The sequence below is a fragment of the Tiliqua scincoides genome, chromosome 14 (assembly GCF_035046505.1).
Source record: "Tiliqua scincoides isolate rTilSci1 chromosome 14, rTilSci1.hap2, whole genome shotgun sequence".
NCBI classification, from domain to species: Eukaryota; Metazoa; Chordata; class Lepidosauria; order Squamata; family Scincidae; genus Tiliqua; species Tiliqua scincoides.
This window is the reverse complement of record NC_089834.1, coordinates 7,252,633-7,273,930: the sequence shown is the minus strand read 5'-3', so window position 1 is coordinate 7,273,930 and position 21,298 is coordinate 7,252,633. Positions and strand designations below refer to the sequence as shown.

General features: G+C 49.8%; 1 protein-coding gene and 2 pseudogenes across 6 annotated transcripts in view; all 3 read right to left on the bottom strand.

Annotated features, from left to right (window-relative positions):
• ARVCF (ARVCF delta catenin family member) overlaps positions 1-21,298 on the bottom strand; it is a 752,684-nt gene that overhangs the window by 95,471 nt on the left and 635,915 nt on the right. The gene's annotated exons all lie outside the window — the stretch shown is intronic.
• Positions 18,520-18,642, bottom strand: LOC136635003 (5S ribosomal RNA; annotated as a pseudogene).
• On the bottom strand, positions 18,672-18,794 carry LOC136634966 (5S ribosomal RNA; annotated as a pseudogene).

Below are 21,298 nucleotides of genomic sequence, written 5' to 3'. Positions count from 1 at the left end.
TGCTCACCTGGTTTTGCCCAGGGGGTCTGCAATTCTGCCTTGCCTTTTATCAGACTTTGTGGATTCTTCCTCATAGGACAGGACAGACTCCCCATTCCAGCACACTACAGCTAGGAGCTCTCTGCTTTAGGGCCCAGTCCAATCCAATTTTCCAGCACTTGACGCAGCTATGCAATGAGGCTTGTACTGCATCCTGTGGTGGAGGGGAAGTCACTGAACACCCCTCAAAGTAAGAGAGTAATTGTTCCCTTCCCTGGGGGCTGCAATATAGCTGCATCAGCACTGGAAATTTGGATAGGACTGGGTCCTTAATCCTTTCAAAACTCCAAAGTGTTCTTCCCTCAAAAACCACATGAAATTTCTTCTACCCATGGTCATTATGGAAATTATTGTTGGCAACCTTCAGTCTCGAAAGACTATGGTATCACGCTCTGAAAGGTGGTTCTGGAACAGTGTTTAGTGTGGCTGAAAAGACCAGTTAATCCCTTCCACACTGGGAGCAAGTGCAGTCTGTCCCTGGTCTGTCTCCCTGGCTATGGGCCTTCCTTCTTTGCCTCTTAGCCTCAGACTGTTGGCACTGAGCTAAACAAGCACATCAGTAAAGCAGCTACCACGTTTTCCAGACTCATAAAGAGAGTCTGGTCCAACAAGAAGCTGACGGAACATACCAAGATCCAGGTCTACAGAGCTTGCATCCTGAGTACACTTCTGTACTGCAGCGAGTCATGGACTCTTCGCTGACAACAGAAGAGGAAACTGAACGCTTTCCACATGTGCTGCCTCCGACACATTCTCGGCATCACCTGGCAGGACAAAGTTCCTAACAACACAATCCTGGAACGTGCTGGAATCCCTAGCATGTACGCATTATGGAAAAGTAGCATTCTTTTGCCAAAGACTTAACCCAGCGCTTTCCAACCAGTGTGCCATGGCACATCAGTGTGCCACGAATGGTCTGCAGTGGGACTTGGGGGAAGGCTCATTGATTAGTAGGGCCATTGGGGACTGCAAGCCCCCACCCCACCAGCAACATGGTGAGTGGTGGATGGTCAATTGTCAAAAGACCGACGGTGTGCCTTGACAATTGTAGCACCTTGCCAGTGAGATGAAAAACACTGAAAATGGTTGCCCTAGACACTCATTCACAGCGGTCAAGCTGGCAAGGATCATGGGCAACTCTGAGTGTTGAAGAACCACTGAACAGAACCATGATTTCTTCCTCCCAGGGGCAGTCCCAGTGAGCAACATACCTACCTGGTTAAACAATCAATTATAACTTGAGTCTTAATAGAAGGGAAATTGAAAATTCAAACTCTTTGCGATACCTGCAAGCAAATTACCGTAATAACAGGAGGTGCTTCTCCTTCAAATAGATGTGGGTAAAAATGGGATTTTTTCTTAGCTAACGCTTGAAGGACTAGACACACTTGCAATGAAAATGAAGCCCCCAGAGCAGGGTGTCATTGTTTAAAAAAAATAAAAAAAACCTTACATTATCCATTCTCTTTCGTTATGAAGTGCCCTCCATTTAAAAAAAGGGAAACCTGACAAGATTTTAATGAAGAAATGATCAGATTACTTCCCAACCACAATTCCCGCCTCGCCAATTTCCTGTCACCTATTCAGAAGCAGAATTTTAAGTGGCTCATTTAGGCGCCGACACCTCTAATAATGTCCGTTTTGCAGATATTAGGGAACGAGGGCAGGACGCCGTTCCTTTTATTTTCTCGTTTTCAGGAAGACGTAGTATTACTGTACCAATTGGATAACAAGGGAGGATATACAGGCCCTGGGCAAAGCTTAGAAAAGATTTTCCCCTCTGTAGATTTGAGGGTGTCCTTGGCAGGGGCCAGATTATGTGTTGGGGGGAAGGGCATGAGCACTACCAAAGTTTCAGAGCCTTGGGCTCCAAGTCCAAACCGGACTTGCAGGGTAGAACTGGGCTTCCAGTTGAGCTTATGGCCTTTATGGCAGTTTGCTGAGCAGGTAGACCTGGACTCCCACCTGGACTTGGAGCCCAGATCTACCTGCCGGGTAAACCTGGGCTCCCATTCCAATTTAGCTATGTCAGCCATCAATGCCCTGCCCAGTGGGCATTCCCCTGCCTCCTGACTTTTTGCTCCCCACTGGTGTGATAGTTTGGGGGGGGCCATGCACCCTTGGATCCTCCCATGGTCCTTCGGCAGGTGGAGACTACAGGACGTTGCCTTAAGAACGTAGGAAGATCTCTGCTGGATCAGGCCAAAGGTCCATCTAGTCCAGTTCCTGTATCTCACAGTAGCCCACCTGATGCCAAGCACACAAGACAAGATACATGCATCCTGTTGCCACTCCCTTAACCTGGCAGACACACTCTGCGTTCTACCGAGTCAGTGACCAGTGGGCCATATCTAGATCAGTCTTGTCAACCTTGACTGGCAGCACCTTTTCAGGGTGTCAGGAAGGAATTTTTCTCAGTCCTATCTGGAGATGTAATCAAGGAGGATGGGACACTTCTGCATGCAAATAATGCACAGGCACGCTCCCCCTGTATCCACTGAGGGTATGTTCCTGCCCCACCCTTATGGATACCAAAACCATGGATAAAAGGGATACTTTAGCACCAAACACTCATCTCTCTTTCATTGTAGCCTGTTACTGAACTCTAGACGAGGAAGGTGGAGGAGGAGGGGGACTAAGGCTGCAGCTATACACACTTTCCTGGGAGTAAGCCCCACCGGACACAAAAAAGACTTCCTTCTAAGTAGACATGCAAAGGATTGTTCTGTAAGACTGCAATCCCATCCCTACTTACCAGGGGGTAGGCCCCACCGACTACAATGAGATTTACCTCTGAGCAGATTCTATAAGGTTCTATAAGGACACTAACAGGAAGCTTCTTGCTTCTTATTCTGGCTCCAGGACTTGCGCAGACACCTAGTGGACACGCAAGGGTGGGCAGGAGGTAGAGAACCACCAACAAGTGAATCCGCAGATACAGGGGGATGCCTGTATTCTATAACTGAGTTATAACCTCTCCATTAGATGTACTTTCTGAGCGTACCTCCACATCCCCCATGAAATTGGGTCACAGAGCCTTCTGGTACGATGTGTGGTGGAACTGGTTGCCCAGTTGAGTTTTTGCACAGAACGGCCACAAAGATAGGAGGCAGCAGTGTGGAACAGTAAGGTTTTACTACCACCATGCCCAGAAGTGTTTCCTCGAAGCACAGTAGTCCACGGTTTGGAGACCACTGTTCTAGGCCCTCTAAAATGTTTGGGAATCACTGATTTTGGACTTCAAAGGCCAAGACCAGCAATTGGAATCATCTGACAGCTGACTGGAACCATTTATAAGAGAATGGAGGCAGGTATTGGAATCTTGACACCATCGTTCGCCTCTATGGTAGGATACCCATTCATATCACAAGTGGGCACATCCAACGCTTCCTTGCTACAATCAAACGGAAGACTTTGCATCTCTCCCAGGACCGGTGATGTGGAGTCACCTTGGATTATGCAGTGCATGCCTCCGTTTCAGATGAGCAAAGAAAAAAAAAACAATGCAGGGACATGGATTTTGAAATACGTACCAATGCAAATTGATTTCCATTTGCAAAACTGGCACTCCGGTTTATATAAGGCATGGCTGTGAAACTTGCACACACCCACACTTTCACCATGCACAAGCGTGGCCTAGGAAATGGTGTGGAAGTTGGCACATACACAGATATCCTTTTTTCAAGTCTATAGTTCTTACTTAGAAAGATGTGGCACTTGTGTGGTACTTAGAAAGATGTGGTAGCTTGAAAATGAGGGTGGGTGAAAAGCATGGTCCCATATCTGTTTGCCCCAGATCTTTTCTTTCTTTCTTCCTTGCCCTCTGCCATCTGAAAGTTTGGTTTAGAATAAATACACCAATTCTAATACACATGGATAAAGTCTGCAGAGAAAATTTCTTTGCACGTCCATTGTCGGGGCCCCTCCCAGACCCCCAACTTACCCTGGAGCAGGCAACCCATGCCCAGGGGGGGGAGGCTTCCCTGCCCTTGAAGGGGGCAAAGCAGGTTGGCTCACCCCAATCAGCCAGAGGGGACTGGCAGGGCAAACAAGGAACACTAAAGGAAACAAGCCAGGAACAGGAAAGGCCTTTTCTGCCCCACCTGGAGGAAGGGGAGGGGCCAAAGGGGGCGAGCTTGCTCCATAAAGCAGGAAGGCCAGGGATGAGAGGCAGTCAGTGTGAAGCAGGGAGCTGTGAGGTCAACAGCTCCTGCTCCTAGGCCAGGTCTGGCAGCTCTGCTAGGGAGGAGGACAAGGGTACTGGAACCCCCTCCCCCTTCAGCCAATCTGAGGCCTCCCTGGGGGTGGAACAAGCCTGCTCCAGGCCCCTCCAGGGGTGGACCCCTACATCCATCATCTGCATAACATCCTTGGGGGTGGGGAATTACCCTTTGTACTGAAACTATTGCCTGCACAGAGGTGCTGTTCAGGAAGGAAAGAGATGCTCAAATAAATAAAGCATGCAAAGAAAGGGGGTGGAATTCTCCATGCAGAAAAAGTCCTGCCAAGGAGAAGGTTTGGAGCTTAGCATGGCAACATTCCACCCACTCGTGTGCAAAGATTTCACTGTACAGTGGGCCCTTGGTATCCCCAGAGCATTAATTTCAGGACCTCCTGTGGATACTGAATTCAGCAGGTTATGAAATCTGTGTAGGAGGGCTACGTGGTACTATAATTGCTTGCCTCCTGGCTTCCTCAGAAGCCTCCTGGATGCGACTGGAAGACACTTCTGGTTCGTGCTGGTAAACTAGAAGTGACTTCTGTTTGCATCTGGAAGGTCTTTTGAGGTCCTCCACCCACGGGCTCGGCATCCGCGGATATTCAGATATACGGATGCCAGACCATGAATAAGGAGGGCCCACTGTACAGTGAACGACATTCAATCATGCAAGCCCACCCCTGCAAGGTGACTTGGTACAGTCCAGGCGTAGCCACAGGCCTGCGACAATATTCGGGTGACTATTGATTATGTTTTCATGGTATAGATCAGCCATTTTCATCCACTAAGCATTGGTGTGCCATGAGTGGTCCACAGGTGTGTCACAGGAATTTGGGGGGAAGGTCATTTATTAGTAGGGCCAATGGGGGATGCGAGCCCCCCACTGGCAGCATGGTGTGCCTTGTCAACTGTCAAAAACCTGATGGTGTGCCTTGTTGGTGTGCCGTGAGATGAAAAAGGTTGAAAACCATTGGTATAGATAGAAAACAGATGCCGAAGCTCCTCGGTGAATTAACAGCTGAACCCGGGTCATACACCAGGGCAGACCACTGTTAGAACCCCTCCTGATTTTCTGGAAGTCACCACCGTCCCTCACCATCCTGCCCCTCCAGCAAAGGTTTCTAGGAGAACAAGAATGATGTCCGTCCCCTCCTTGAAATCCCAACCACCTTGCCAATCTGCAGGCAGAAACAGCACAGAGAGGATTTGGATGGCTGTTGAAATATCTGCTTTCCTTGGGAAAACAATCCAGAGGAGCCCTGAGTAAATGTTAAAGAAAAGTAAATTCCTACCATGGCAGAATCTCATCAGGAGGGGAATGAGCTGTTGGCACTGGGGCAGTGAAGAGATGCTCGGAACTCATTCTTGATTTAAATCAGATTATAAGGCCGCAGAACCATCTGCAACACTTGAATTAACACTTATGTCCTTGGCAGCGACAGCACCAGAGTACAAGACTCAAAGCCTTGGTTCATCTTCCTGAGTACCTCTGACTGGCAGTGGTTCGCCAGGGTTTCAGGGATTTTTCCATGGCCTTCCCTGGGGGGACTGAAGCTGGGATCTTTGCACGTAAAGGAAGTGTGCCCTCCCAGAGCTTCCAGTCCCTCTGGTGAACAATCTAGTATTGTTAAGCTTCACTTAAAGGCTAGTTTTAAGATAAATGCCCAATCCTATGCATGTATACTCAGAAGTAAGACTCATGGGACTTACTCCCAGGTATAGGATTGCAGCCTAAAAGCCTTGAAGGGGATGAAAGCTTTGCCCGAGGCACCACTATTAGGAGACATCGTCTCGTATGGGCACTCTTGTGGCCCAATTCTATCTGTTGACAATGCCAGTGGAGCATTTTGCAATGGTGCACCTTCAAGCAGAGCCAGCAGGAAGGCTAGAGTCACTCCACTGGATCGAAGTAACGCCCGCTGGACAAGGTGAGTACAGTTCAGGGGGGAGATCAGGTAGATCAGTGTAATGGGGCAGGGGGAAATCAACAATGGAGATGGGCAGGTCAGTCCTGGGGGCTGCACCATATCTTGACCCTCTTTTCAGGCCGTGCCAACATGGATAGCTGTGCAGGTCCGAGTTGCCCCGTTGCACTTGCTGGGGCTTACCCCGGGGCAAGGGGACAAATGTACCCTTACCCCGAGAAGATCCCCAGCACGTAAAACTCCCCTGCAGGATGCAGCAGAAGCCGCACTGGTGCCGCTGGATCGGATTGGGCTGCCCAGCAGTTGTGGAACATGAGCCTTATTCCCAAACAGTCACAAAATCCAACTACTCTTGACTAGCGTGCAGAAAACATTGTCAGACTGCACAACCCTCCGGGTTTCTGGACACTTGGTCGCTTTCTGAAATGTGCCAGAATTTCTATTTGTTTGTAATGCAAAAACAAACCAAAAACCACCACCTCCCAGTGGGCAAACATTTGCAAAAACATTTGCAATGTGTTTTTTGGGGGGGGAAAATATCCAATTTTCCAAAAATCTGCCAATTGCTTTTGATATGGGGGAAACACAGTTTGCTCGAAATCTGCCAAGAGGAATCTGGTTGTGATTGTATTCGTCCCCTGACTCATCTGCTCAGACCCTCTGCTCTGGCCCACAGTCTCTTCTTATTAAAGTTTTCGATTTGACATCTGCCCAAGGTGACCCGTAAACATTAAGACGATCATCGTGCACGGACCTGACTGCTATTTTGGGCAACTCCGCGATGTGCCAAAAGCCCCCAGATGTTAAGTGCCACCTTCGGCGCATAACTCAATTTAAACAGAAACCTTTCCCCTTAATTCGGAGGTGAGAAATGTCATTTTTCACTGAATAACAATGCGGTCCGTTTCTGACATTCAAGGAGTATGGGGACTAATAAACAGAGAGAAGGTGGCTGTGATTGCAGACTGAAGCCTGGGAAAACAGAATCTACTGAGCAAAGAATGGCAGAGAAGCCACCCCAGTGCCAGCCAACAGATGGGGCTCTGACATTAGTTAAGCCCACCCTCAAGCAGGGGAAGGGGAGCCAGCTGCAACTGAGAGAGCACATTGACTATGCTGTCTCCTAGTTCTTGGGGGTGTTCAATGAAGACCCCCCCCCCTCTGCACCACCTCTGCTCCAATCCCACCTTCACATCCTCCTTCCATCTCCTCACCCTTCATCCTCAGTGTTGCTTCACCTGCATCCAACCCCAGCTGTTCAACATTTCATAGATGACATATTGGGACAGGTGAGTGAGCAGCGCTGACTCAAAACTCCCCTCCCATTTTTGCGGATACTTCCCAAGGATGTGGTCAACGCCTGCAATCTCTGACCTCAGGGCTTGAGGCAATCAGTTATCTGATCTTTCCGTCGCCTGTGTTTTCATTGGAGGCACTGTAGGACCCCCAAAGGATCTCCTCTATGGAGAACTCGTGCAAGGAAAGCGCCCTACAGGTAGACCACAGCTGCGATACAAGGACATCTGCAAGAGGGATCTGAAGGCCTTAGGAGTGGACCTCAACAAGTGGGAAACCCTGGCCTCTGAGCGGCCCGCTTGGAGGCAGGCTGTGCAGCATGGCCTTTCCCAGTTTGAAGAGACACTTGGCCAACAGTCTGAGGCAAAGAAGGAAGACCCATAGCCAGGGAGACAGACCAGGGACAGACTGCACTTGCTCCCAGTGTTGAAGGGATTGTCACTCCCAAATTGGCCTTTTCAGCCACACTAGATGCTGTTCCAGAACCACCTTTCAGAACGCGATACCATAGTCTTTCGAGACTGAAGGTTGCCAACATATAGGACCCACCAGAAATCAGATCATGACCCACCCAGTAGGTCTCGACTCACAGTTTGAGAAATGCTTAGAAGGAATAGAGTACTGGACAGACATCTGTTTGGAAAGATGAAATTCTGGATTTCTTTACAAGACTAGGACTGGATGGCGTAAAACAATGTGCCCCCTCCAGAACTAGGATTTTATGACCCCCCCCCCACCAAAGCTTTTGATTTTCTCCAAACTCAACATACCCCAACATAAGGTCATCTACCCCAATATCAGGCCATGGACAGCTGGTTCTCCAGCCTTGCTAGGTATATTTCTGTCCTCTCATTCGGCACGTCACACTCCAAGGACTACCCTTAACAATTTCAGCAACTTTAAAGATATTTACAGGTCACCTTAAAGGTGACCCTCCTGCAGGAGCCTCGCTTTACTCTCCTGTCATGTCGAGTGGTTTGGAGGCCCTGCTGTGAGAGGAGAATTGAACGGCCGTGGCTGGTTCAGCTTTGCAAGTATTATCATTCTGCTCAGGCTTGAGACGTCAACTGCATTTGTCGCAGAGCAAACGGTGCCTGCAGAAATTTTGAGTCACCTGGAGGTGGGCAACACATATAAAGCTGGTGGGATGGATGGACCAAAGGCACAAAGTGGCATACAATGTCAAAAACAGGAGAAGGAAACTAAGTAACTGATTAGAACAGTAGCAGAAATAACCACCAATGCCCCAAATAGGCAGAAATTGAATACAGTCACAGATTTCACCCTGCCTCAAATGTCTTGCCCCCCAAAACCAATCCGAACAGGCCTTCATTCACCTTCAAAAATTGAGCAGGGTGGGAGCCAAAAATGGGCTTCCACTAGGAGAAAGTTTGACCATATCAGGGGCCACCACAAAGACAGCCTTGCACATAGCATAAGGCTGACCTTATAATGAGTCGACCTAAGGAAGACACTTCAGATGACAGGTTATCAGGAGGTGGTGGGAGAGGCATGAAAGTGTCTGCTCAGTTCATTGGTTGCTGCCTGTGTCACATCTGAAGAGAGAGACAGAGCAGAAGAGGAAGGGTAAGAGAGAAGAGTGGCAGCCTAGAGTGTCTCCCTATCATTCTAGCCAACCACTCTGCTCTCACCTTCACTGCGCCACTTCCTCTTTCCCTCTGTCATCCTTTTTCAAAAGTGGCTGGAGCTGCGATCCTAACCTCACTTTCCTAGGAGTAAGTCCCATTGAACACAATACTTCTGAGTAAACCTGTAAACCTGTGCCCTAAGGGAGATAGGTGCTCTCAAGCCACCCCCATCAACTGCTAATCCACCCTGAGATTATCTCATCAGGCCACCTGATTATGAGGCTGGCCCTATATGAACAGGGGTTTCTTTGTGGTTTGCTTGAGGTTGGAATAAGGGACATTTAGACAGTGATAGATAGTTGAGTCAGATGGAGAATCAGTACACACAGCATATGGAAATATGGAGTTGTGGTAGCAGGCATTGCCATTTCAATCTGGTTGGAGAGTAGGCAACCCTAGGAATGACAGGGAGAGTCTATTTCTGCCCAACCACCCGCCTTCTTCTCCCATGTCTTAGATTTGAAAAGGAAGTGGGGAATTGAGTGAAAGAGGGAGGATAGTGATGAATTAGAGCAGGGGTGTCAAATTCATACAGTGGGCTGAATTGCATTCATGGCACCTGCCGCAGATGACATCATTAAGCAGGAAGTGATGTCACTAAGCAGATGATGGCCAGAGAAAACCACTTCGTTCTCACACAGGAAGTCAACAGCTGCAAATGGCAGAAGAGAAAATGCGCAACCCTTGATCGTATATTCTAGATATGGGAGAACCCAATTATCATGCGGACCACCGTTTCAGCAGCGCCACCCCTGCCAAGCTCAGCAGCTGAGAGGTGCTCTGCCTCAGCAGAAGCAGCACTGCTGAAAGGGTGGCCTGTGAGATACTTAGGCTCTCCCAGCACCTCAGTAGCACCTTGCTCCCAGTCTGCACCTTTCCTCACAGTGTTCCTTGCCTTCCATCTCTCCCAGAGCCTCAGCAGTAGTGGTGCTGCTGAAAGATAGGGCAATTGACCAATTTGGCCACACCTGGAAGGGTCCCACAATGGGGCGGCGAGCAGAGCACCTGTAGCCAGCACCTCACTTTGTAGCTGGCGCTCCAGCATGGAATCTTCCATGCTTAGGCATCACAAGGAGAGTGTGGCGAGCAGAGACCCGCCGCTGGACAGCCTGCGTGCCCGCCCCTGAGTCCGAGTGGCTTGAAATCGGCTCCTCCCAGGAGCAGTTGGCAGTGATGCCACAGTTGGGTACATTGCTGCTGTCACTCATCCTGGTGAGGAGGGGGGCTCTGTGGGAGTGAGCCACCCACAAAAATGTTCTGCATTGGGCCCCACACCTCCTAAGGCCAGGCCTGCTGAAAGGGTAGTTCGTTAACAGCCAATTATCATGTGGGCCAGATAAAGAGCTTCTGTGGGCCATATGCAGCCCGCGGGCCTTATATTTGACACCCCAGAGCCTCTACACTTCCACTCCATCCTCTTCAAATCCAGAGTCTGGGAGGAAGAGAAGGAGCAGTAGCAAAAGCAACTAGAAACCTGCTATGAAGAGTGGCATGGCAGGAGTCATGTTCCTGCCAAGGAGGGAACTTGGGCCGCCCAGTCCCTTCCGATTATAGCAGGGGCCTTCCAACTCCAGCCTCTGGGCCAGATCCAGTCTGCCAGAGTATTCATTCCAGGTGCAGGGGTGGCAAAGTCTTACCGTTCTGGCGCAGCAACCAGTTTTGTGCCATGTGATCTCGCGCCAGGGAGCTGCTTCTGATCTCCCCAGATAGCTCTGCGCCCCAATTTCCTGGGAAAGCCTCTTCCCAACATGAGGCTCGGCAATCACATGGCACAAAAACCGGTTGCTCCACACCGCAACGGCAAGGCTTCCTCACCGCCGTGCCGCACCAAGAAGGAATATTCCGGTGGAATAGATTCAGCCCGCGAACTGGAGGTTGAAGACCAGGAAGCGGGGGATGTGCGTCTGTTCTGAAGGAGCGCCAGGGCCATAAACCAGCACACAACTCCTAACCTACACTTTGGAGTTGACTTGTGAAGCCGGGAGGAATCCTTCGACAAGTCGGCAGCGAAAAGCTGTGCGTAATGTATTGCTGTTACCAGCTAAACGTCAGGCGCTGTCAGGCTGAACTTGAGCAATTCTACAGCAGCAGGAATTAAGCTCTCTTGCTCGCAAGAGCTGCCTTGGGACAGCCGTATGCCATGAACCTGGGCAGGATCTGGAAGCTAATTAAGAATCTGCTTTCACGCTGACTTCTTCATTAGGACTCCCAAGACACAGACCTCATTGAACTTCTCAGCTCAGTGGGGGGAAAATAAACCCCCGTATCCTCTTCTTCAACTGGTGGGTCAGGGCCCTACAAGTGGGTCACCATCATATGGATCACCTTCTTAGAAACGGGGGAGAAATAAAAACTAAGACAGGGAAACAAGGATCACCAGAGGCCCAGGACGCAATTCCTTTATCACAGTTGAAAAAAGATGTTTTGTTGGCTTTTTTTTGTTTTTAACCCTAAGAATATAAGAAGTGCCCTCCTGAATCAGGCCAAAGGCCCATCTAGTTCAGCTTCATGTATCTCACAACAGCCCACCAGATGCCTCAGGAAGCACACAAGGCAACAAGAGACCTACATCCTGGTGCCACCGCCTTGCACCTGGCATTCTGAGGTAGCCTACTTCTAAAACCAGGAGGCTGCACAAACCCAAGATGGCTTGTAACCTGAGACGAACTTTTCTTCTAGAAATCTGTCCAATCTCCTTTTAAATGCACTTAGGCCAGATGCCATCACTACATCCTGTGGCATGGAGTTCCACAGACTAAGCACACGCTGAGTAAAGCAATATTTTCTTTGGTCGCTGTCCCGAAACTCAGTTTTAGTGGATGTCCCCTGGTTCTGGTGTTGTGCAAGAGGGAAAAGAACATCCCTCTCTCCATCCCCTGCATAATTTTGTACGTTTGGGGTAATGCTGGAAGCTGGCGCCCTGCCCCAGTGACTGCCGTCGTAAAAGTGCCGTGAGGCACTCCTGAGCTGGCAGAGTGAACGTGGTGCTTAGCACTGGGTCTCAGTGCCAAAAATCATGGAGCGGCCAGTGGTAAGTGCTATTGCTGGCTGGTGAAGAGGCTTTTTGGGGTGGGGGACGGCGGGGGCAGAACTGAGTGAGAGAAGAGTGGGCCAGAGGAAGGATTGGCCCTGGGAGGGGGTAGAGGCCGCTGTCATATCCTGTGCCCCCTCCCAAGCTGCAGAGCCCTACATGGGCCGTCTCGGTTCTGTGCCAGCTCAAGACCCATTAAAACTGCTGCAGTTCACGGAGTGGGAACAGACTCAACTCTGGCTGGTCCAGACCTTGCAGGACATAGCAGTGGCCATTTCGGCTCTGCTGTTACTTACGGCGGTCCTGGACGTTAGGATTGGGCTGCCCAAGATGGAGCTAAAATTTATGATGCACTTTATGGTTGTTGGCAACCTTCAGTCTCGAAAGACTCTGGTATTGCGCTCTGAAAGGTGGTTCTGGAACAGCGTCTAGTGTGGCTGAAAAGGCTGATTCAGGAGTGACAATCCCTTCCACACTGGGAGCAAGTGCAGTCTGTCCCTGGTCTGTCTCCCTGGCTATGGGCCTTCCTTCTTTGCCTCTTAGCATCAGACTGCTGGCCAAGTGTCTCTTCAAACTGGGAAAGGCCATGCTGCACTGCCTGCCTCCAAGCGGGCCGCTCAGAGGTCAAGGTTTCCCAGCTGTTGAGGTCCACTCTTAAGGCCTTCAGATCCCTCTTGCAGATGTCCTTGTATCGCAGCTGTGTAGGGCGCTTTCCTTGCACGAGTTCTCCATAGAGGAGATCCTTTGGGATCCGGCCATCATCCATTCTCACAACATGACCGAGCCAACGCAGGCGTCTGTTTCAGCAGTGCATACATGCTAGGGATTCCAGTTCGTTCCAGGACTGTGTTGTTTGGAACACTTTATGGTAAGCCAATGCAAAGCCATCAAGATGTGCACTTAAAAAGTGCATGTGAGTTAATGGACCAAATCGAAGCATTTCGAAGCACGTTTTTAATATCAGATTGCATAGATGTAAGACTTTGAGTAAAATAACAAAATGAAGGAGTAAGGAGAGTTGCAAAACCACTTGTTTTAGTGACTGTGACATGATTTAGTAAAAATATTGATTTTATTTTTTTATTTTTACCCTAGCCTGGGCTCCTCTTGGGAACAACTGGTCCAACTGGCTTAAAGCCAGGACCGTTTGTTTTTTCATTGTGTATTAATTCTGCTTTTGCATTAACACTTTTTACATGTCTGCCGTCTATCTGAGACAATTGCTTCAGGCAGTTGATTACCTCCACCCGCCCACTCATCTCCACTGCTTTTCATCTTCTCACTTCCCGGACCGGAAAACGATTGTCGAGACCCAGCATCCGTTTTCTTACAATCGACAGCATGCTGCTGGTGGGCAGCTCACATCTTCCAATGGCCCCCCCTAATAAATGACCCTCCCCCAAACCCCAGTGGCACACCTGCAGACCACTTGCGGAACACCCATGAGCCGCGGCACACTGGTAGAAAATCACTGGGCCACAGCGACAGCCATTTTATTAGGACACAACCCACTGAATGAGATTAAAGATAGGGTCTGGACCGAAAAAGGTTAGAGGTTACTGCTGAACTGCTGGGTTCCAGCTTTGTTGCGTGGTCTGAAACCCAGGGTCCAATCCTATCCAACTTTCTAGCACTGATGCAGCCATACCAATGGGGTGTGTGATGCATCCTGCAGTAGGGAGGCAGTCATGGAGGCCTCCTTACGGTCAGGGAATATTTGTTCCCTTGCCTCAGGGCTGCATTGTGGCTGCACCAGCACTGGGAAGTTGGATACACCTTCCTTATGAGGAAAGGCTACGGCGTTTGGGCCTCTTCAGCCTAGAAAAGAGACGCCTCAGGGGGGATATGATTGAGACATACAAAATTATGCAGGGGATGGACAGAGTGGATAGGGAGATGCTCTTTACACTCTCACATAACACCAGAACCAGGGGACAGCCACTCAAATTGAGCATTGGGAGAGTTAGAACAGACAAAAGAAAATATTTCTTTATTCAGCATGTGGTCGGTCTGTGGAACTCCTTGCCACAGGATGTGGTGATGGCGTCTAGCCTGGACGCCTTTAAAAGGGGATTGGACAAGTTTCTGGAGGAAAAATCCATTATGGGGTACAAGCCATGATGTGTATGCGCAACCTCCTGATTTTAGAAATGGGCTATGTCAGAATGCCAGATGCAAGGGAGGGCACCAGGATGAGGTCTCTTGTTATCTGGTGTGCTCCCTGGGGCATTTGGTGGGCTGTTGTGAGATGCAGGAAGCTGGACTAGATGGGCCTATGGCCTGATCCAGTGGGGCTGTTCTTATGTTCTTATGATAGGATTGGGCCCCCAGTCATCCAAGTCCAAAACACAGCCAAGAGTCAATGCCCTGAACTGGTCAAGAATCACAGACTGTCCTACTGAGGCACTTTCTCCTAGTGTATTGGAATCCTGGAAGATCTAGCAAGGAGGTAGGGTGTGGTGTCAGCAGTGGCCCCTTTAAGAGTAAGGCCTGGGCTTTCAGCAGAGGGTGTGCTGTACAGCTGTAGCCACTTGAAGGCCATAGGGCCCTCAGGGATATAAGGAGCAACTGAGGCAGGAAGGTGGTGTGGGTAACAGAAGGAGGAAAGCTTGAGGAAGGACAGACTGGATTAATGGACTAAGGAATTGATGGTGAATGGACTTTGGAGACTGCTGGAAGAAACTGCTGGAAGAAACTGCTGGAGACACTGGAGTTTGGTGTGTGGCTGCTGTACCCAAGACCTGCTGAGGACCAAGGGGCTGCTGTAGTGGTGGGAGGCTGCTGGCAGGAGAGAGGACCTCTGCAGTTTGAACAGTCGAGCTACCCTGGAGGTGGGGTCCAGCAGGACTGCAGGGCAGAACCAGGGTCATTCTTGGGTGGAAAAGGGGTGCTAATTAGCTAAATGTGGGCATAATTCTCCAGGCAGAGCTTGGATTGGGATTTGGCAGAACACCTAGCACCCACCCTGTTCTATATCCTCTGGAGTTTTTGGCAGGAAATCACTGTGGAATGAAAGCTCGGCGGCACAGCACATGGTTTCCATCTGTTTCGAGTTCAGTTCCAGACAGGACTAGGAAAGACCCCATTCTGTTTTATTTTGTTCCTTCTTCCCATCTTGTTTCCAGTTTCGTCAACAAACCAGCTTGGAAACCATTCACAGAAAGGCAAGGAGACTGCTGGGCTACAACCCCATCTTGGCGCACTACAACCGACAGCAAAACCCTGCTATGGTAAGGCTGGCCACCTGCGAAGCATCAGCAAGGTCGGCCAAGCGGTTCATTTCAACTACTGTTTAAACAAACCATCCATCATTCTAAATACTTTCTCCCTGGTCTGCTTTGCTTCAACTGGAAAATAAATCCAAGCCTTCTGCTGGCAAAATCTGAAGCATTCACCCCCCCCTCCCCACTCCACCCTGTGACACCCCCACACCACACGCCTTCCTCTTCTGCAGAGAAGCTAAATTAGGAGAAACTCCCACATAGATCTCCTGCCCTCAAAGATTTGTGCCAAGTTCCCTTCCTACTTCTGCCTTTGCAAGACACCCCCCCACCCCACATGAGTGGGAGGAGGAAGGGAATGGAGGGGGAATCTGCAGCACAATTCTTATCTTATGTCATTATCGTGCCTGAAGGATCAGCAGATAAAGCTTACAAAGTAATTCATTCTGAAAGCTCCAATTCCCAAAAACTTTTCTTTGGGGGAATAGGATATATAACTCATGATTAACCAGCAAGCGGGGAGGGGGGAACCACTAGCTCTCACCCTCCCCACACAATTTTATTTTACCAACTCTCTGAAATTCCTGGATTCTCACTCAGCACTCACGTGAATTCCCTATTCACTCCAGAATGGTGTCTTTTTTTCCAACAGGGGCACCTCCATTTAAAACTTTCTTAGAGTTTCTTACGGCTCATGCGACCTCTTGCTTTAAACACATTCTATAGATATTTTACTAATTAAGTGAAGATGCAGTTGGCATGACCGAGCCTGCGTTGGCTCGGTCATGTTGTGAGAATGGATGATGGGCGGATCCCAAAGGATCTCCTCTATGGAGAACTCGTGCAAGGAAAGCGCCCTACAGGTAGACCACAGCTGCGATACAAGGACATGTGCAAGAGGGATCTGAAGGCCTTAGGAGTGGACCTCAACAAGTGGGAAACCCTGGCCTCTGAGCGGCCCGCTTGGAGGCAGGCTGTGCAGCATGGCCTTTCCCAGTTTGAAGAGACACTTTGCCAACAGTCTGAGGCCAAGAGGCCAAGAAGGAAGGCCCATAGCCAGGGAGACAGACCAGGGACAGACTGCACTTGCTCCCGGTGTGGAAGGGATTGTCACTCCCGGATTGGCCTTTTCAGCCACACTAGACGCTGTGCCAGAACCACCTTTCAGAGCGCGATACCACAGTCTTTCGAGACTGAAGGTTGCCAACATGAAGTGAAGATACAGTACAAGTGCCTCCCAGATATCAAGGGATGCCGTACCTGTGGGTTCATTTATCCACGGTTCTCTAATTCCCCCCCCTTTGTGCCCAAGACTCGCCTCTCTTCGTTTGCAAACATTCTGCAAAAGGGAGCTTCCTCTCACTTTGGAACAGGAAGTGAAAACTTGGAGTCATAGTTGCTAGGGCAGTGTTCCCAAGCTTTTTGGACTGGCGGCTCCCTTGACCTACTGGGCCATTGGCCACGGCTCCCTGTTAGGGCTACAATCCTATACATTGTATAGGGCAGCAGGTTTTTCACAGGGATTCCGCGGCTCCCCTGGCTGGCATCTGCAGCTCCCCGGGGAGCCACGGCTCACAGTTTGGGAACCACTGTGCTAGAGGGGCACTATAGGAGGAGATAGTGAGAAGTCCTCTGCTGCCCACTTCCTGTTAGTGTTTTCACTGTCGCATCCCAAAGCATTTGAGTAGGGTTTGCTGCTATTCACGGTTTCAGGTATCTGCAGCAGCAACAGGAACCTACCCTCCGCAGGTAGGACACCTGTATAATCTAAAGTGTGGTATGTTTCCAGACAAATTCTCTATCCCAAAAATGTGTCCAGACATACATAGCTGTGGATGTACACTCGCCACGCATAGGAACTTCTTGCTATAGGGTGTGAGGATTTGTCCTGAAGTTGGGTCTTCCTGCAGTCAGTCTCCGATTCCTTGTCTCCTCCATCACCCATACCCTGGCCCTTCAACGAGTCAGGAAAAACATAAAATATAAAATATCCCCGACAGAAAGGTGCCTTCTAGGGCAATGCTACCCAAACTTTACCTCTGTCACAACCCCCTCCATGCTGCCAACACAGTACTCGGGACACAGAAGAAAGCGGTGATCATGTGTAATGTGATGATGTCATCGCCTGTTACTTCTGGGCTGGAGACCACGGTGCGACCCTGAAAACAGTGGTAATAAGCTCATGGTGGACAGCAAAAACCCTGCTCAGGGAATTCTGCCGCCGAGCCTCTCACCACCATTTTCAGTGTCATGTTGGGTGTTCGCTTGCCAGGTAGCAAGCATCCTGCAATGCACCCCTATGTGTGTGCCATGCCACCCTGGGGAACCACACCTCATAGCCTGGTGATCACTGCTTATGAGGCAACGCTAAGCTGCATGTCACCGACTGACCCAACCTAAATGCAGTCATCTGACCTCAAAACCTTATAAAACCAACACCTCAAAGCCAGCTTGGGAGTCTGACTTACTCGTTGACACAGAGGTAGAGCAGAGTGGAAGAAGAGGAAGGTGATGCCACTCCTGACTGGGAGGGACCCAACTCTCTCTAAAGGCAGGTGGTTGGAAGAGGAGTCCTCCTGTTGTAGGATGAAGGTTTTTTTAAAAGTTTCCTAAGTGAAAAAAAGTGCTCTTGTCACCTCATCAAGAGGAAGCAGAAAGACCTGAGATTGTTAAGCCAGCGAGGCAGGGCAGGGCAGGTCTGGGGATGGGAGCCTTGTGTGCAGAGGAGACTGTATGACCTGACAGACCCTGCCCCCTGGTGATGTGGGGCAACTCACTCTTAGGAATGCCCTCTTCCTCTACTGGAGAAACTGAGCAGGCACACTGAAGATTGGGAGGCGTACCACAGCTCCTAGCAGAACTAACTTCATCTAGGACAATGTTTCTCAAGGTTTGTCCTCTGCCGTACCACTCCACATGGTCCACCTATTCGAAGTACCACTAGAAGTAACTGGTTGGCAACCTTCAGTCTCAAAAGACTATGGAATAAGCCTACAGCACCCGGTATTCCCAGGCGGTCTCCCATCCAAGTAGTAACCAGGCCTAACCCTGCTTAGCTTCCGAGATCAGACAAGATCGGAGATAGTGTTCAGTATAGGGAGATGGCTGGCAACCTTCAGTCTCAAAAGACTATGGTAGAAGCCTACAGCACCCGGTATTCCCAGGCGGTCTCCCATCCAAGTACTAACCAGGCCTGACCCTGCTTAGCTTCCAAGATCAGACAAGATTGGGAGATAGTGTTCAGTATAGGGAGATGGTTGGCAACCTTCAGTCTCGAAAGACTATGGTAGAAGCCTACAGCACCCGGTATTCCCAGGCGGTCTCCCATCCAAGTACTAACCAGGCCTGACCCTGCTTAGCTTCCGAGATCAGACAAGATCGGGAGATAGTGTTCAGTATAGGGAGATGGCTGGCAACCTTCAGTCTCAAAAGACTATGGTAGAAGCCTACAGCACCCGGTATTTCCAGGCGGTCTCCCATCCAAGTAGTAACCAGGCCTGACCCTGCTTAGCTTCTGAGATCAGACGAGATCGGGCATGTGCTAGTTACTCCTGGGTTGGGAGACTGGCTGCAACACGACAAACACCAGTAAGAGGCCCAGGGTGGATGGGAGGGCCTTTTCGAGTGCAGAAATGTGTGCTTTGGAACCTCCTACCGTCGTTCCTTGTCGCGTTCCTTGTCTTGCTGCTGGGCGGTAGGCGTCCAGGGGTTCCGCAAGTACCACCAGGCAACATCTCGAGTACCGCCAGTGGTACCTGTACCACCGGTTGAGAAACACTGATCTAGGACCACAATCCGTGGCCTACTGTTCAACCTCTGCAGCTCTGAACTTCAAAACAAAACGCAGGTGGCAGCCCTGCCATGTCCCACCTGAGAAACCTGGTCCACCTGTTGAAGACATCTGATGCAGAGGGTATATCTGTTTCATGTGACAGACTTGGGATGTGATAAAAGGGAGGAGGGAGTTCCCTGTGCAGCTTAGGCAGCAGCTACACTAAAGAAAAGGCTTAGGCTGTAGAAAGCAGGAATAATGTCTGGTTAACTTGCACAGTGTTGTGAATTTGACACAGAATTTGACAACTGCCACCCACTTGCAACGACTTGTTGGGTAAATTTCATTAACATTCGGGGGGGGGGAGAAAAAAATTATAATTGAAGTGAAAGCAGCTGTGACTGCGAAGCAGACGTGCTGTGAACTGGCATTGCTGAGATCCAAGTTATTTTAAATGCACTTCTAAAACCCTGACAATCAAAACAAATCTCCTCTTCCCGCCCTCTTTCCCCGGCATAACAAAATCAGCGCCGCCGACCCCCTTGAGCTCATATCCCTTCTGTGCCAGCGAACGATCGAGGGGGAAGGAAAGCCCGGCCTATAAAGGACAAAATCAAAATATGTATTCTTCTCCTTCTCCGATGCCAAGGCGCGCTCTATAATTTGCAATTAGCGCTGTTCGTCAAAAGATTGTATTTCAAGGCCTAACTACTGTGTTGGCAACAGTAAAAAAAAAGGGAATGTACAACCACAGAGCCGGTCAAACAGATGGCTGCAAAATTTATTCTTTGTTGGGTGTTCGCCATGCTGGTGGTACACTTCGCTGCAGGAAGCAGATCCTTTCATTTATTTATCACACTTGGCAATCGTCAGCACCCACAGATTTAATCATCCGAAGGTCCCGCCAAGAGCATCACTCAAATGGCGTGCGGCAAAAGAGACGGACTCTTCCCATTTTCAAGTAAGGCTGACCAAGGCCCAGCCAAGAAAGCTCACGGCCCAGTCCTAACCAGTGCACACTTTATCCCAGTGTTTCTCAAACTGTGGGTCGGGACCCACCAGGTGGGTCACGAGCCAATTTCAGGTGGGTCCCCATTCATTTCAATATATTATTTTTAATATATTAGACTTGATGCTCCCATGGGCTGTATTTGGGGAAATGTGACAGACCTGTACTTTTAACAAGCTACTGTGTACATTCTTTCAACAGTGACAGTAAATGAGACTTACTCCTGGGTAAGTGTGGTAAGATCTCAGCCTAGGATGGTTAAAAATGTTCCTTCCCGATGATGTCACGTCCGATCATGACATCACTTCCGGTGGGTCCTGACAGATTCTCATTCTAAAAAGTGGGTCCTCGTGCGAAATGTGCGAGCACCACTGCTCTGTTCTATGCCGGCTAGAAGCAGGTTGGAGGTGTCCTCAGTATGGGGACATTCGTCCCCTCAGCCTGGGCAAGCCCCAGCCTGCACAGTGGAGCTACTCGGATCCGCGGCAGCCAAAGAAGCCCCATGTTGGGTTTTCTGTCCTGTGAGGGGGAATAGATGTAGGCCAGTTGCCAATCCCACCCCCCTCCCGGGCCTTCTCCACTCCCCCCTGCACTCCCCCCACCTGTTACACCCCCTTTTCATCCACATTCCGCCTTCTCCCTGCCCCTGCACTGCCTGGCAGTAGCTTACCTGCTCTACCCAATATAGCCTCTGGATGGGCGCAGTATAGCCTTCCCTGGTGCAGCCGACTCACCTGATGCCACAAACACGCTTTATGGCACATTTGTGGCAACCTAGGCTGGCTCAGTGGCAGCTGCACTGGTGTAAAGTAAGGTTAGGATTGGGCTTTTAATTACTCAAGAGCCCACCAATCTTACTACCAATGGAGCAGCACCCATAGATCTTATTCACTAAATCTGGCTCTCTTTTTTTCTTTGGGTGGATTCAAACTTCTCAGGGCATAGCCACACCTGGTCTCTATGATGGTGTCCTCAAGGAAGGGAGAGGGAAGGTCAGCCCCTGTAGGAGATTCAGGCACCAAGTGAGATCCAGAGGAGACCAAAGCCCTTAGGGGTCAATCGGAGCATCCCATAGATATTCTTTCTGAAGAAACTGAGATCCCAGGGGATCCAATATGAACCTTCTGCACCACTCAA